Source organism: Buteo buteo, chromosome 1 (assembly GCF_964188355.1).
Source record: "Buteo buteo chromosome 1, bButBut1.hap1.1, whole genome shotgun sequence".
In the NCBI taxonomy this organism is placed as follows: Eukaryota; Metazoa; Chordata; class Aves; order Accipitriformes; family Accipitridae; genus Buteo; species Buteo buteo.
This window is the reverse complement of record NC_134171.1, coordinates 28,221,235-28,238,782: the sequence shown is the minus strand read 5'-3', so window position 1 is coordinate 28,238,782 and position 17,548 is coordinate 28,221,235. Positions and strand designations below refer to the sequence as shown.

The window sequence follows — 17,548 nt, the reverse complement described above, 5'->3', positions numbered from 1 at the left end:
TTGAGTGAATGCATACGTATACAGACACTTGGTCGTATGGACTTCCTACATCGCTGAGTTCAGGCTCTCGTTACAAGATGCATCAAGTCACATTATCCCTTTCATCAAGTTACCCAATATCCGTCATAAATGCCAATATGGATTCATTCTGATATTCCAAGGAAGTACAATACCAAGGAGACAAAGGTCGTGTGAATTAAAGAGCTTTCCACAAAATGCAGCTCTAAAGAGTCTTCAATTCAGTGTTTTCCTTCCTGCAAAATGTCGTGGAGTCCTATTTATTAGCTCTAGAAATGACACAGGAATCTCAGTCAGGGAAAAATAAGCTCCTGGTGTTTTCTCTTTATAGGTGGTACTTCTGAGCATGCTATTGTGGCATTGTGGCATTGGTAATTTTCCTTTTTAGCTATGATACTGTAGATTGCACTTTTAGACAGACAGCAGTATAATAAAGTCTGCTACTGGCCCAGAACAAGAAATTCATAGTGTGAAGTAGATTTTACCATCTGTTGTCTTGCAGTATAAAAACTGGTCATGATTTCATTTTGAACTAGTCTCCTCTTTCTTTCTTAGGTATACTCGGTAGCTTAAAACTGAGAGCTTGAGAAGTTTTAAATGTAGCTACATTATTCAGGGAAAAAGGAAAAGAGTATGCTCAAATTCTTGATATACTTATGTTAAACCCTATATCCTAATTGTGTTGTAGAGTATGTCATTGAAATTTTTCCCATCTACCTTTATAATTTGTATACTCCTTGGGTTTCAGATGTACCCTGTGTTTTATACAAAACATTAATATGCTGTCAGAACTTCAGTAAAGTAATCATTCTCTGCACCAGAACAAATGTCTTGCTGTCAGGGATTTTCTGAATTTCAGCTTACTAATATCCCTGGATCATACTCATTTTCCAGGAAGTGTTTGCATTTCACACAACAGTCTATGTGAACCTTTCACTCTACAATATTAGAGATTTGAAGTTTTGACTATAGAGATAGGCTTTTTAAGCGTCTTGTCAGGTAACGACCATTACAAATCTTTTAGGCTTCTTGGAAAGAAGCAAAATGCTAAGAAAAAAAAAAATCCCAAACCAAAAATACAGTTAAACATTTGAAATGTGAAGATTTAAGCTTTCCATTTTAACATTGCTTCCCTCTCTCCACAGCTTTTAGTGTCCTGGTTGAAAGACTTGTTCATGACCCTGAAAATACTAGCTACTCCTTTGGAGTGGGAAAAAAAACCCCAGCCTAAAATGAGCTGGAATGTCTGTTCTCTCTCTTATTGTCAGAGTTGACAACAACCCATTAGCACATACAATACAAACAGAAGTATTGCAAAGATAGAAAACATGGTTTCTTTTTCTAAAGCTGACTTGCAACCTCACTGCTGGAGAAAAGTGAACCCCACACAGGTCTTTACCAGCCTTAACACAACATCTCCTGTGGAACACTAGCTGTGTGCTACAGTGAAGTAGTGGTAACTTTACTGCAGTAAAGTTTCCACGGATGAGGGAGTTGGGGACAGACCACGTGTAGCTGCAGTTTCTACTCCTGTGCCCCACAACCGGGGCTGTGCTGTACTGTACTGTATTGTTCTGCATCTGGGTTAATGTGAAGGCATCATCTTTCTACATAACAGATTCTGTCAGCTGAGACCTGTACTAGCAGTGAACTATTTTAAACTTTGTTTTCTTTAGTCTCTCTGGTCATCAGTGCAGAGAAGTGTGCAAAAGATAATGACTGACTTTGATAAGCCTGACTTTCATTAAACTGAAGGTGAAAGAAGAAAAAAGAAGAAAGAAAATAAATTGGTGGTGAAAGGAAAGGAGAGGTAAGGAAGATCGAACTGAAATAACAGAATCCTCATGTTCTAGGTGCTGTTTAAGACTACAAGGAAGCACGTAGCACTAATGTTGCCTTTTCTGTCTATCTCTCTCGCCTAGCCTTTTCATAAGGCTTTTACTTTCCCACACTAGCAAAGCCCCAGGGCACTCAGGACAGATCTCAGTGTTGAAGCTGGGACATGAGGTCTGGGTCTAAAAGTTAGGAATGATGTCTGTAATCATAACAAACCTTGCTAAATCCTGTTGCTTAACCTTCCTGCAATGGTATCTAAAAGTAGCAGTGGACAGAGTAGCCTTTCCTTCCCCTAGATTAATTGCTAGTTAGGCCTAGTTTCTAATATAACAGCTCTGATCTACTGTTTTCTAATGTCATACTACTTTTTTTTTTTTATGGCATTGTCCTTAGATTGCATGAAGAGGCATTTTTGTTTGTAATATTTTATTTTTCCACCTTTCAGTTTTTCTGATTAGTCCATGCTATTACCATGTAATAAGCTATGCTGGGTGCTTCTGTTTCTGAGGGCAAAACTGGAAATACATGTCTCAGTCCAGAAGCCACAGCTACTGGTTGCGGGAGTGCAGCACCTGCATAAACATGTGATGAATCTCAGAATCATTATTCAGAAAAGAAAGGGCTATTCGGTGGGCAATCAGTAACTGCTGTTACTCCTAAGCTACTCATTGACATAGCAGCACAGGTTTCAGAGGAGTGACCTGTGATGATGTCTGTCCTTCTGTCATCCTGCAAGTCCTCAGAAGGGCTCTCAGTAGATGCTATGGGCCCTCAACCCACCCACTGGAAATTTCCAAAATCTTGATTCTGGACAAGAAGGTTATTATGTGGAGTACCTCCTCCTTTCCTAAGTGGTGCTGGGGAATGATAGCTCTGCCATACCCCGCCTGCAGGTAAACTTGCACTGGTCACAGAAAGGGCAAAAATGTGAAAGGGAGGATCTGCTCCTCCTCCCATCTGCATTCTCCCACCAGTTTCTGAGTATGCTCTTCTGCTGAGGAATTATGCTTTTCTCACTGGAGAAATAGTAGAGTAGAACACGGATAAAAAGAAGTTGAAGTTTTCTTTCAAAGAAAAACCCCAGCTACATTTTAATGTCTTTTTATTCCTTCCTGTCTCTCTCTCTTTTTTTTTAAATTGAAGCAGGGCTCCTGGGCATTCACTAAACAGCTTATATCTAATGGGAAGAATATTGTATTTTTCAATAAATGAGCTGGCAAATAGAAAATTATGCCAAGAAATTGAAAGATAATGATCTGTAAGCACAATAAAGATGGACACTGCAATAATGCAATCCAGTTCTTTCAGTGAAATAAGTGAACGCTATTTCTTAAAGTTACACAGTTTCTGGGTACCCTCACCCCAGCCTTCTGGGGTTTCGCGTGGTTAATTTTAGCCACTCTCTAGTTGCATAACCATTCCTTTTAGCTTGTGACTCTGGAGTCAACCTGAGGTCAAGCTGCATCCTGCTGGAGGCTGACATGTAAATAAATATGAGACAGTGTTTCCTAATCTAGATTCTTTGGAAGATCAGAAGCAATGCTACACACTCTCTTCTGTCCTTTGCTTCATAGTACATTACTTAACATGCAATTTATTTTTTGAAAATATCTGTGATGTTCCTTGAATATACATTGTTGTTTCTAACTGCTGCTGCAATGAAAAATGTTTCGGTTCACTGAATCACCAATGATTCTGTATACCTTGAATATACTGCTGACATGTAGCACATTAAGTTATCCATTACATATACATTAAAATAATTTTATCCATTAAAACAACAACAAAAAAACCCAAATGCTCTTTTAAGAATATGGTGTATGGCAATTAAAATCCCAATGTGTTTCACCATGAGTAACAACATGAACTTAACAAACTAGCAAAGTGCTGGCAAGGTCTGTTTATTTCTAGAAACCTTTAATTAAATATGTTATTAAAACTGAAAAAGCAAAAGAAATCATGCTACAGGCACATCTTCAAAAATATAGGGAATCAAACAATTCTCTAACAAAGAAATGACAGAGCAAACCAATAGTTTTCAGGATGAGGAACATGACAAAAATAAGAAAACATGTTCTAAGGCAACTTAGCACATAGTTAAAAAAAATCATCAAGAAATCCAAATCTTTTAACATGAAGCCTTCCTGTTATTTACAAACTTAGCACTCAGAAATTTCACTTTCAATATGCAAGCAGAAATGCCACCTCCATTTTTCTCCTTCAATGTTATATAAATCATGAAATTATAATTTCCAATTTGGTAAACAAAGCAGACAGTTAGCAGTTGCTCTTGTGATTGATGGTATAATCATACATAGGCCTCGGTCGTCTGAAATTTTCCCGAGAAGAAAACCTGAGCTCTTCTTCCTTCTGTTCAGTATTTTGCCTCTGTTTCTGAATAATGTTCTTAATGCTTCAGGATCTGCATTGCTGAATGGGAGGAGATGAACTTTTAGAAGGTGTGGTTTTCCTTAAATGCATATGGTTCTATCCAATGCAATAATGTATGTAATACTTTCATCTTACTTAGAACTGACTTGCTGTTACAACTGACAGCATTTTGCAGTTATTTGCAGTGTAAAATCCCAAAAATGAATGAGTGTACATCAGAAGTGAATGTCTTTCTTACTTATTTCTGTTCTTTCACACGATCTATGAGAGGTGAGATTAATTCTGCTCTTACTCCTTATTCAGGCAGAAGAACTATACAGGAAGCATCTCTCTAGCTTTAAAAGGGATGGTTTCCTTAGGGAATTTAGTAGAAGCTATTTGTTTTTATTTTGTAGTTTTTCTTCTCTATTTTCTTGACCCCTTCTGATTTCCTTAGAGATAACTGTACATGTGCAAGTGTGTCCATGTTTAGTGATGTGCTTAGGATCCACTTGATTGCAGAGCCTATAGGGATGTTCCTCAAATGCTTAAATAAGTCAGAATTTAAAAAAAAACATTTCCATCTAGTAAACTGTGTTGAAGTTGTACATAAGTTAGGAACTGAATTTTTTAGTTTAAGGAAATATTCTAATGTTTGCAACAGTCTGTGTTACTTTGAAGTACATCAGAATTTTTCTACCTTAATCCCATTAGTGAGAGGAGAAGGACACAGCCTTCAACTTCACTACACCATTTAGGTGGCTACCAGCTGTACCTTCAGATGCTCAGGCCCACCGAGGAAGGTCTTAACTATCATAGTGCTCATCTGTATTCCTGAGACTTGGAGCAGCACATACTTTCCAAAAGCCGGACAGTTAATAATGCTGATGCTTTCTCCCATTGTTACAAAGTACTTATAATCAAATAAGGCTAGGTATGATGAGAAGAGGGAGCATTTCAAAATCATGGTTGGGTGCAGCATGTCACAAAACATCTGTGAGAGAGAATTGCAGGACAAATGCCAGAAGGATTGCTATTAGTACTTCGATCTCAAGTCTGATTTTGTTCTTACCGTCTTCTAAAAGCACGTTTTAAGGTGTCCTGGTTTCAGCTGGAATAGAGTTAACTGTCTTCCTAGTAGCTGGTACAGTGCTATGTTTTGAGTTCAGTATGCGAAGAATGTTGATAACACTGATGTTTTCAGTTGTTGCTCAGTAGTGTTTAGTCTAAAGTCAAGGATTTTTCAGCTTCTCATGCCCAGCCAGGGCACAGGACACAGCCAGGGCACCTGACCCAAACTGGCCAACGGTGTATTCCATACCATGGGACGTCCCATGTAGTATAGGAACTGGGAAGTGGGGGCAGGGATTCGCCGCTCGGGGACTGGCTGGGTGTCGGTCGGCGGGTGGTGAGCAATTGCCCTGCGCATCATTTGTACATTCCAATCCTTTTATTACTACTGTTGTCATTTTATTAGTGTTATCATTATAATTATTAGTTTCTTCTTTTCTGTTCTATTAAACCGTTCTTATCTCAACCCAGGAGTTTTACTTCTTTTCCCAATTTTCTCCCCCATCCCACTGGATGGGGGTGAGTGAGTGACCGGCTGCGTGGTGCTTAGTTGCTGGTTGGGGTTAAACCACGACATAAGGACACTCAAGTGTGCCACTATGCCACCTTCTCACCCCTCACAACACACTTTTCCCCTTCCTCCTGTGTGCTCGTACATCACAACAACACACACTTCTCTGCACCATGCAGAATCCTTTCTACATCGGTGTTGAGTGAATGCAGAACTGAGACAAAGCATTTTCAAATGCTGTGGCTGGGTAGCACTATGGACAAGGTTAGACCTAGTCCATCTTTGTTATGAAGCCCAATGTTCATGTCAATGTACCAACATAATGAAGCTAATTGTGTTGTTTCGCTGGCAAGATTACTGGGGTGAGCTGAGAATGGATATAGGAGGTATAAGGAAAATTGTCCTTTTATATGCAATATAAACTGAGATAATTTCCCAGTGTTTCCCTGTATGTTATTATAATGTACTATTTCAATTAACAAATTAGGAATAGCACTCGTTTTAATAGGAATATCAGACACTTGCTGCCTGGCATTTATGAATAAGGCATGTACAGTTTTGGTAGTTACAATTAATGTTAGAGCTTAGACACTTTAAAAAGATTCTTAACTTAATTAGCTTTGAAAAATCTGCAGTTGTTGACTTTAGTGATCACACATGTAAAACAGCATACCTAAGTCTGACAAGATGTTATTTGTCTTTATAGCTGAAAAATGTTTTTAGCCAACCAGAGAATATATTGGGGTTTGATTTTTTGTGAGGGTTTGTAGGTTTTTTTGGGGAGGCAAAAGTGACAATATATTTTAACAGAAATTTGTGAATATACACACTGACAAACAAACAAAAAAACCATTTTATTTTTTTTTTTAGAGATTATGTGTTGCTTGACATTTTAAAGTATTAAACTGCAAAATTATTGCTTGCAGCAACTATAAATATTTCTTGCCCACTATGTTTCCATGACAACGGTGCTAATTTATTCAGAGACCTTTGCATTTTTTTAATTTAAGAGAAACAATAGTATCTGTACTAAAACTGTTCCTAGATTTGGCATTTTGATCCTTTCTGAAAATAAAATGTGCCATGAAGTATTTTTAGACATAAACCACATTATTATACAAAGGGCGGAGAAGATGTTTAAGATGTCTTTTGGTAGATTTATATTGCACAGGGTTTTTATGTGTAGATATAGATACATAGACAATTAGCCCCAGAATAATTGTTCAGAAGTTGAGAAGGTACTTCTATTCTCAGCCAGTTGTAGCCTTTGAACTGAAATATCTCACGCCTAGTGTCATCTCAAAGAAAATACTTTTTGAATATTTTCAGTTATCCTATCGTTCTGCTTTACAAGAAGAAAAAAACCCACCCTTTTTTTACATTTTCAGAGCAATCTAGTTTCTGTATCACTCTAATATGCCTGATATTCGAGACTCTGTGCAGAAAGAGGACTAGCATTTACATAACATTTGTTTAAGTATTTTAGAGCACATATGCAAAATCATAAAAAGAAATTGTTTTACATGAGCTTGTCCTTAAGATCTGATCAACACCTGACACGGACAGAGGGAGAAAAGGTATAGCACAAAGATATTTACTTCTCTCCTCTTTCCTGGGAAACGTTCACAACATCAAGGACTGTCGTAAGCGGTGGCTCGTGTCCAAAATGGAGCACAGAACCAGATTCCCTTTCAGACACCTGTATCTTATAGCAAATCCCTTCTGTTCATGATGTTCATCAAATGGAGTTTAGAAGTGGTTTTCCCTTTGGTCAGATGTGCACCACATTGGGAGGGCAGTATTGCAAGCCTTGTGCAGCTGTTGCTCATTTCACATATACTCTGTGGCTATATAAAGGAGTTCAGCCTCCAAAGGTGTCAATTAAAAGCTTTGTGGGAGCAGCAAATTCCCTTTAAAAATTAGACAGTTATCCTCTGAACATAAATAAGAGTAAATTGATAGGTGTAAAGGAAATAACTTCTATTAATACCACTTTTTTATCCTAAGCTCAGAAACAAAGTAAAGGATTCAAAATCTCATTGCTTTTTTATAACCATTAATATAATGCTGTTTATTTGAGGTGTACCAAAAGGTGGATTTGATATTGAAAATCACTGACTTTTGAGAAACCTTTGTACCCATAGCTTTTGACTGCAGACAAGAATGTTTTTGAGACAGACTAATTTTAATTGAAAATTCAATCTGCATGTCTAATCTCTGGAACCACTGGTTGCTGGTGGCAAATAACTAATCTAAAAAAGTACTGGAGTATTCAGAATCCTTTCTCTAAGAAACTATAATAAACCAGTTAACAGCTTAGGTATTCATACTGCAAAAGAGTGATATATGTTGTAAGGTTCATCTACTGAGTTTATATGCTCTTCACATGCACATAGGTAGCTGAAATTTAAAATCTGCATCAACTTACATAGATCAATTAGGAAATCACCTTATTACTCAAACTCTTGGAAAGAAAGAAACACCTTTTTTCATTTTAATTACTGTAACTATGCAAAAGAAGTTTCATTCAGCTAGCAAGTAGAGAAGATTACTTGATGTGTAATTTCTCATGACTGCAGAGGTTTTAAAGACTGAACCTCCACACATACTCTCAATGGGGTGCATGTCTATGTGATATTAAACAATTATGAGAAATAAGCCCAGCTGCAGAATTAGATGGTAGTGTTCAACTCAGATGTTATTTGGTTATTTGCACTGATGATCACAGTAATATCTAGCAGTCCAGCAATGGTATTTCATCACATATCTTGTACGTGCACATGTTAAAGAAATCTTTATCTTCTTTATTTAGCTGATAAACTTGTCAGAGCAAAGACTGAATATACAGGAAAGCAGATATTGCTATGATCCTCAGTTTACTGCCAGATAATTGAAACACAAAGAGATGAAACAGCATGCCTGAGGTCATATAGTGAGTTTGACTCCAGTTCCCCTGAATCTTACTTTTCTTAACCAAATGAGTTTCCTTGCTGTCTAACACTTTATCTAATAATTGCTTTGTTTATTGTTCAGGCTGAACACTGTCTATGGATACAGCATGTGGGAAATAATGACAATTTCAGCCAATTGAATTAACCTAGAAATACATTTCTGGTGATGATTTCCAAATCAAGGCTTTAGTAGCTTTTATATGGACAGGTATAAAAAAAAAAACAACACTGGAGAGCAAATAATATATAACTTTTTATCTGTGAAAGAAAAAGTTCCAGAGGTATAATTAAGTGCTTAATCTGTGACCCGTAATTTTTTAGCCATTTTCAAAAAGCCATGGTTCAAAGTGTGGATCCATCTTGGGGACTGGTGCATGTCGAAAAAATTGAAAGCTTTCTTCATTTTTTCTCTTAGACATTCAATTTATCTTAGAAGGAGGGAGCTGGTTTTCATGCTGTAGGATGAGCTTCATGCCTTCAGATTAAAGAGCTGGGAGACCATTCAGATAGATCATCTGCCATGAACCATACTCCAATACAAAATGATACAAATACTAACAGTATCCAGTTCAGAAATTCGTATCATTGCTTCAAGCTCAGCTGGCAGAAAAAACTCTGTATTAAACTGCTGGGTGTGATATATTTAGCTCCAAGGTACTTTCATATCCCTTTAGGGGTACAAACTGTATTTTCAGCCTTGTGTGCCTTCAGCAATCAAAGGTAGAAAATGACATGTATCTATCAAGCTGTTACAGAGTCTTAGGCTATAACTTTACATGAGACATCTCAGAGGCCTTCCAGCAAACATCACCATTGATGAACACAGGACCTATTGGTCTTTCCAGCTTCCAAGATCTGAGAGGTTTGTAGACTTTCATTTAAAGGGAATTGACAGGTGAGCTAAAAAAATTTCCAGTTTTACGTTTCTAGTAAAGACAAGTGGGCTTACAGGATCATGGGATAATTCAGGTTGAAAGGGATCATAGCGTGTGTCTAATACAGCCTCCTGTTCAAAGCAGGGACAGCTTTGAGGTCAGGCCAAGTTGTTTAGGGCTTGATCTAGTTGGGTCTTGCTGATCTCCAAGGATGGAGACTGCTCAACCTCCCTGGGCATCCTGCTCCTCTGCTGGACTGTCCTCATGGAGTAAAAGCTTTTCTTTACATCCAGCCCAAACCTTTTCTGTTTCAGTTTATGACCCTTGTCTCATTCCCCCACTATGCACCACTGCAAGGAGCCTGGCTCTGTCATCTTGATCACACCACCATAGTTATAGGAGGATGCTGTTGGATGCCCAAAGCCCATCTTCAGGCTGAACAAGCTTCTGTCCCTCAACTTCTTCACACAGGGCAAGTGTTCCTGCCCAGACCAGCTAGGTGACCCTCTGCTGAGTATGCTCCAGCTTAGCTACATCTTTCTTGCATTCTGGGACCCAGCACTAGATGCGGTATCTTGCTGTGGTCTAATCATCACTTCCCTCGACCTATTGCCTCTTGAGCTCAACCTTTTCAAGCAGTCCAGGAGTCTCTTGGCTTTCATTCCTTCTAGGGCACACAGCTCATATTCAGCATATAGAGGGTTAAGTTTCAATAAACTGGTTGGTTTCAAGAAAACTTTAAAACCAGCAGAAATACTAGCAGTGTCTTTAGCTAAATTGGTTCAGTCAAATATTTTTCATTTAGATTTCCACCGCTGGGTTCTTTTGGCTCTGAGCTGTTTCTCAGAAACCAACTAGAAAAAAGGTGGCCAGCAGGAACTTAGCTCATAGGGGTAGCAAAATGTTTGGCTTCAGTTGCTGTAGAGTTACACTCCTTTCTGGGTAAAAGCAGTACCATCAGATACTGTGAAATTTCCCATGAAGAAATCCGTCAAAAAAAAAATTGTAATTTCCTATTTCAAATGCTAATCTATGCTTAGCTCTGCAGAAAATAATGTCTGTTAAAATTTGCAGATATTTTTATATATATATATTTGCTGTACACTGTCCCTTCATGATAATTTGATGCCTTTAACTGATTTCCCAGTTAATTTTTATATATTCCTCTCAGTTTTGCTCTTTTCTATCTTTTCTTCCTGTCTTTGTTTTTCCCTTCTCCCTTTTCCCTTTCCATTTCCCTTTTCCTTTCCCTTTCCATTTCCCTTTTCCTTTCCCTTTCAATCCAAAACAGACATTTGTTCACCAGAAAGTGAACTGAGGGCTAAGATTATTTCATATAACACTACAACATCATTGTATAACAGAGTTTTTTAAACTAATTTGAATTGTATTAGGGTCAGTGCTGAAAAACTCCACATCCCATCATCACTCAATATTTTGTTTCACAAAATCCTCATATTTTCTGTGCAGAAATTTAATTACATGGACACATTTTTCAACAATTTATTTTACCTCTGGCCAGCTTATATGTCAACTGAGTTCAACCACACTGAATAATTAATTTCAGCTAAATTCTATATTGTGACATAGACATGTCCTGAAGGCACAGTTATCAGAAATTTCTCAGATGAATCCCTGTTTGTCAGGTCTGTTCTTCTGAGAAGACCCTAAAGAGGATGATATCTTTCTCTTGGGCCAAGTAAAGTTGGAGGTGCAATAATTTTGCCACTGACAAACTTAATAGAAATTCTTCATCAAGTTACTCACATAAATATATTTAATATTTATTAGAAAATTAAGTCACCAAGGAGGTGCACTGAACTATTTTGCAAGTAATTTACAGTACCAGAAAATGTTATGCTGTATTGTAACTGATTTTCAGAGGTTCTCCAACACATATGTAAACCATTAGGGAGTGAGAGTTGTGCTTCTTTCCTTTAAAACACCTTATTTACTCCACTATACTGTCACTCATTAATGAAGGTACTGTTAAACCAGTGTAACTGGAAATTATGCAGGCTCCATCAGTGCAACACAGAATAATGCAAAGATCTTAATTCTGGTTTTTTTTGTTTCATTGCTGAGCAAAATGAGTAAGAACTCAACTAAAATACCCACCATCATGTGTACCAATCCATTTTAAGTCATGAAAGATACTAAAAAATGCAGAGACAGGCACAGATTCTGCTCTCAGTCCTGTCAGTGCTACTGTTGCTCTCTGCAGCAGAGGAGAAGAGAAGATGCTCCCTTGGGACGACAACACTGGCTGGCAGCTGTCTTTCAAATGGCCAACAGAAGTGTCAGTCACAGAGGCTCCTTTGACAGGAGATGATCTGGCCCATTTAAGAAAAAGTACTTCATAAACGCAACGGCCTGTAAGTCATTCCTGATATGATAGGCTACACAAGTCAGTAATACAGCTGGTAACAGCTGTGAAAGGGAAACATTGAAGAACATTTCATGTTTTACCAGCTCACATTTTGAAGATATTTGCAACCAGTAACATTTCTTTTTCCCCCAGTTCTGAAGACAAATTTAATTGCGACTTGGGGAGGATAAATATTTCTAATCATGCACCAGAGGCTAGAAAACAAAAACCACAACAAAATACCAGACTTTTTTAACACCAACATTATAAGTGAGTAAGAGAGCATTGCTACAAAGAGTACATGCCTGCACTAAACCACCCCTACAGTCCGAACTCTATTGTACCTTTACTGATCAGCATTAGACTTGCAGACACACTCACTGAAAAGGCTCAAGCGAGGGTACTTGTTCTTGTGAAGGTAGAAATTCTTCCTTGTGTGCCCATTAACATGCACTGGCTTTTTGCACATAAAAAAGATGTTAGAGAACAGAGAAAGAATTCAAAAGTTCCCAGAATCATTGACACTTATGGTCAAAAATAATAACAAAAAGCCCATAAAAAGAGGAATGACCAAAAAATGGCAAATGAAGCACATCTAGGATGCTTCTTTGGGCTCATGCCATTCTACTACATGGTGAACATAGTGCACATGCTTCACTATTCAGAGGTTCCTGGTTCCCTACAAGTATGCTGCTGGGGGCCAGGGCATGTCCAAGGAAGGTGCAGGGAATCAGATACACATTCCTTTGCTGTAGACCCTCACCCAGTCCCAGAGTACTGCAAGATGCTGCACAGGTGGCAAGGAACTTGTGCAATGCTGCAGGATAGACAAATAGAGCACTTGTAAATCTGACTAATACGCAGCTACTTGTGACTAGCTTTATACAATGCAAATTAAGTTATAGTCTGATAGCTATTAAATGTAGTGTGAATTTTTTTTTTCTCTTTATACAGAAAGACACATATGTGCAATTAGTGCATGTAAACAATTTTTTTGGAAGCAGAAAAGAGGACTGAAAACATCAGTAACAAGTATGCTTGACATGTTTTCTTTTCTCTCCTAAAGCCTCTCACTAAAATATTTCCTCATCCTCCCTATGAAGTCAAAGTAATGATGTTATGTAGAAGAATTCAACAAAAGAAGTCCCAACAAAGCTGTGAAGAGCGAGTTTCCATTTTAGTATAGCTGGTCTTTACCTGGCTGTCCTGCACAATAAACTAAAAGCACTAGAGAAAATTCAGATAAAGGTGTTTGGGATCATCACCTTTGAGTGTCTTTTACCTTTATTCTTCCAAAAGATTGTAAAATCTCTATCACTCTATCCAAATCTTATCCTATTAAACCCATTAAAGTGCTAACAGTTTTGTATAGCCACAGCTATAGTACAGTACATGACCTACAAAATAATTTTTAAAAGATCTTTCTACTTGTGTTCTGCTAGACTTATTGCTGCCCCAGATATATGCTGCAGGCCAGAAAATTGTTTGTCACAACAGAAAGCAAGCAATTTTTTACAGATGCTGCTATGAGCAGATGCTTACCAAGCTTTAGGTAACCCTTGGTCTCAGTGTCAAATTGCAAGCAGATCTGACTTGAACTCTTGATTAATCCACTCAAAACAACAGAAAAAAATAGATTTCCTAATACAATTATTCCAAAATAGGAAGCAATAGAGCTACACAGGGACTCTTGAACAAGTACCTACATTATTTTTTCCTCTCTCTACCTATACACATGGCTCTGTGTGCAAAGGGAAAGTGAAAAGTCACACACTAAGATTATCAGTTATTTTCAAATACTTGTAAAGCTGAGTGAATGAAGGGAAAGAAGGAAAGGAGAGGAAAGAGAGGGAAGTATGGAGGGAAGAAGGAAATGGTGGAGGGAAGAAGGAAATGGTGGATGGAAAAAGAAAACAGTTCATACCTGGGCCAGTGGAATACAGAAAGCAAAAGAGAGCTGAAAGAAAAATAACATAGGACAGTATGGTAATTGTGCATACTAGTTTACAAGAAGTTCTGGAGTGCAGAACTGTGAGTTTTGTGGGGGATAGATAGATATGTGAAACAATCAAGGAGAAGAACAGGATGCAAGGGAAGAACAAGATTTGCCATGGGTTTGTATAGGCCTGAAATAATTGATGTCTCAGTGTAATGAGAGACCTTAATGCCAAGGGAAGCATTACAAGTCCATAAAGGTAAACTTATACAAGCAATGTTACAAAATTGAAATAGTCCCAGTGCCTAAATGAAACCCACAAATGAGTAAATGTGCCTATATCCCATATATAACATTATAAGCCATGGAGAGTCACCTATCCATGTACCTTTTTGACATTTAACAAAAAGGAGGGAAAACCCACAGTGAAATAAGTCATACTACAGCTCTTGGCAGGGAACAAAAGGAGATCCATTTTTAAAGGACATGAAAGTAATTTTTCTAAATTCCAAAGTGGGCTAAGGAGGAAATTTTAGAAGAAAAAAAAAACAACAACAAAGGAGTTTCAGGGTATACTACTGAGAAGTTGCACCAAGAAATGTATTGTCCAAACCCTGTCATCACACAACCTAAGTCCAAGCTAGCTTCTCTAGTGCCCAGACATGATATAAGCCTATGAATACTAAGACAGACTAAATAGTAAATGAGCCCAATATGTTAAGTGGATAAAGTACTTTCTATATAATATCTTGGGCTATCAACCACTGGTACCTAATGTTTTCCAGTGGAGTAAGGACATTGAAATCTTGAGGTTTTCCTGCAAGTTTGCAAGGTTGTTGGTAGTGAGGTAGTGAGTCCATTTAACTATTGTGCCAGCTTTTCTTTTTAGTTCCAGACATGAACATTATTTCAATTGTAATATAAGTACATGTACTGATACTCTCTTTACTATTCACTGTTTATTAAACTGTGTATAAATTTATTCTGCCCATTTCAGTGCATCACCTCTTGTGCGAGATTAACTCAGGCAGTATTGGTAAGCTGTTCAAAGGGGGTTGAAATCAATCCTAAGGCACCTAACTGATTTACAGCATTGTGGATCAGGTCCCAGATCAATCATTGCTTTAAAAAAAAAAAAAAGGAAGTGCAATAGGCTTTTCAATTTCAAAGATAAAATAAATCCTCCAGTCTTTTCTGCATATGCTTCTGAGCCCTGACCGTGTCCAGCTTACATATTAGGGCATATATATCACTCACATGCCTTGGTTTCCCCAGAAAAGAAATGATCACATGACCAAGCCTGAAACTACAGCTGGTTTTTAAAAAGGTTTTTTTCTCTAGATTCCCAGGGAAATAGGGTCATACACTGCAATATATACCTAAGATCAGGTTACACATAGTATATATTATGAAGGTATGTTTTTTCTTTTTTTAGATATAAAGTAAACTGAATGCTACATTACAATAGCCTTCTTTTAGTTCTGTACTAGTGTGTGTGTGAGAAGGGTTTTTTTCAGTAACATCAAGTATTTAAGTAGTAACACCTCAATGTTTTTTCTTCAGTGTTTTACTCCTTCCCCTGTTCAGGTCATTTTTAAATATCCATGAATAAACCACGTCCTTCCTCTGTTCAGATCTTTTAAAAATATCCATTAATAAACCATGTTACCCAACGCAGTACTTGATTCTGTACTCTGTAAGAAATTCTTATAAGTATTAAAACCAAGGCACCTATGGATAGTTCAACCTAGCCAAGCAAGAAGGAGGTAATAAGGTCCAAAGAAGGTTTTGGTCAGCCACTGTAACTTTTAATAAATAATTGAATGAATTGACTGAAAAAGAAATGACCAGAAAGGGTGTAATGTCTTTTCATAGCCATGTGGAAAATAGAGTTGGGTCCTTCTCCATCTTTGGGGTTAGGGCAGAGAATAGAGGATGCATCATCTGATAAAATTTTGTAATTGCTGAATGGGAAGCTAATGTTATGCATTTGCCAGGCTGTTTTTTAGTTAATTTTTTAACTGCAAACTAGCAAAATAAAATTACTAGTTTGATTAATGCTCTGTTTGGGTGGAATATAATGTTTTATTGAACACACGGAATGTTATCTTACTCATTTTATCACTAGCTTCTAGCTTTACCTGAGGAACAATATCTTGGATCAGAACACTTTGTTATTGATAATAACAAAAAAGCAGTATTATTAATTTACCAAGGAGTAAACTGGTGTATGGTTTCACGTATCAAGTCCAAACACACAAGCATTTATTGTTTGTAAATAAACATCTCTTGCAAGCAATTCCTGAAAAGCAACTTTGGGACAAATTTATTGTGGCGAAATCCCTGTTAGATTTCTTATAGCTTTTATTCATAGTTAATCACCAGATCATTCCTTCATACATTGAAGCTCTGTATGTCCTGTGGCCTTGCCCTGACTGCAGGTCTGGGTGAGACGGGGGGTAATCCCCTTCCCAGCTCACTCTGCTCCCCATGGTCCTTGCAGGGCAGAGCTCAGCAGGGCAGAAGGACTCACCCACTCCTCTCACACTTCTTCCCACCCCACCAGCAGTGTCACCTGGACCAACAGAGTCACAGGCGCTGCTGGACTCTCTGGCATGTAACCACAAAGTCAAACAAACGCCATATAGATGGGCCCACTTAAAGTAATATAAATAATCCTATAGATGAGTCTGTAGTTAGTAAACAAACTAACTGCAAGTTTTCCAAAGCACTTAGGGGCAGAGTAAATTTAGTACCTAGCACAGCAAAGAGGCCCTCTCGTTTTCCCTTAAGACCCTCGGCCCCAAATGGAAGAGCAGGGCTGGAGACCTGCCATGACCAGGCAGGGAGATGTCCCGAGGCAGACACAGCTCAAGAAGGAGTGATAACTTGTCCCAGGTGCTGTAGTCCCAGCTAGTGCCCAGAAAAGCTATGGCCAAGTTTAACTGTCTCCGTTAAATCTTGTCCTCCTTCTGGGATAACACAATAATCTCTTGGAAGCAAGACCGAAAAGAAGGCAAAATAAATCTCAACCTTTAAAAATATTTCAAAATAAAATGAATTAAATAAAGATAATTGCAGCAGAGTGATAGGCCATACTAATAGCAGGACTGAGTAACCAATTATGAACATTCAGAACAACAAGTTCTCAATGGTGAATATCAAACTGTGTAAAATAGCTTCAAGGTATAAATAAATTATTCCCAAAATGCAGAAAGCACAGTCTTTTAGACAGGTTTAATTATTATAATTCATCAGAGAAAGGATAAGTGGGGGACTAAAATGAGTTTGTTGACCCATAAGAGACTAGGCAAGGCTTATATGGTGGGAAACATTCTTCATTTAAAAACAAATTCTCGCTTCCAGATCAGTGATAGCAGTATGGAGTTCTTGGAGAGTGTTTTTCCTCTTTGTTTGTTTCTTGGCTTTTATATACAAATAAAAGAGCAAAATGATAGAGGAACATGGACTCCAGGAATTTTGGGAGACTTTATAAGGTTTTTGGCAATGGCTGCATGTAAGTTACCTGTATTTATGGCCAGCCCCCTTCCAGCATCATTTCAGTGACTGGAAGCTGTACATATCATGCTAATGCAAATCCATGGTTCTTCT

At 37.9% G+C, this 17,548-nt stretch overlaps 1 long non-coding RNA gene across 1 annotated transcript in view; it reads left to right on the top strand.

Moving 5' to 3' along the window:
- Window positions 1-1,712: 1,712 nt before the first annotated feature.
- The window catches only part of LOC142037203 (uncharacterized), a 72,303-nt gene continuing 56,467 nt past the window's right edge, over window positions 1,713-17,548 (top strand). Inside the window, exon 1 of the long non-coding RNA XR_012652307.1 lies at window positions 1,713-1,828. This is a non-coding gene — a long non-coding RNA (uncharacterized LOC142037203). The remainder of the gene's footprint in view (window positions 1,829-17,548) is intronic.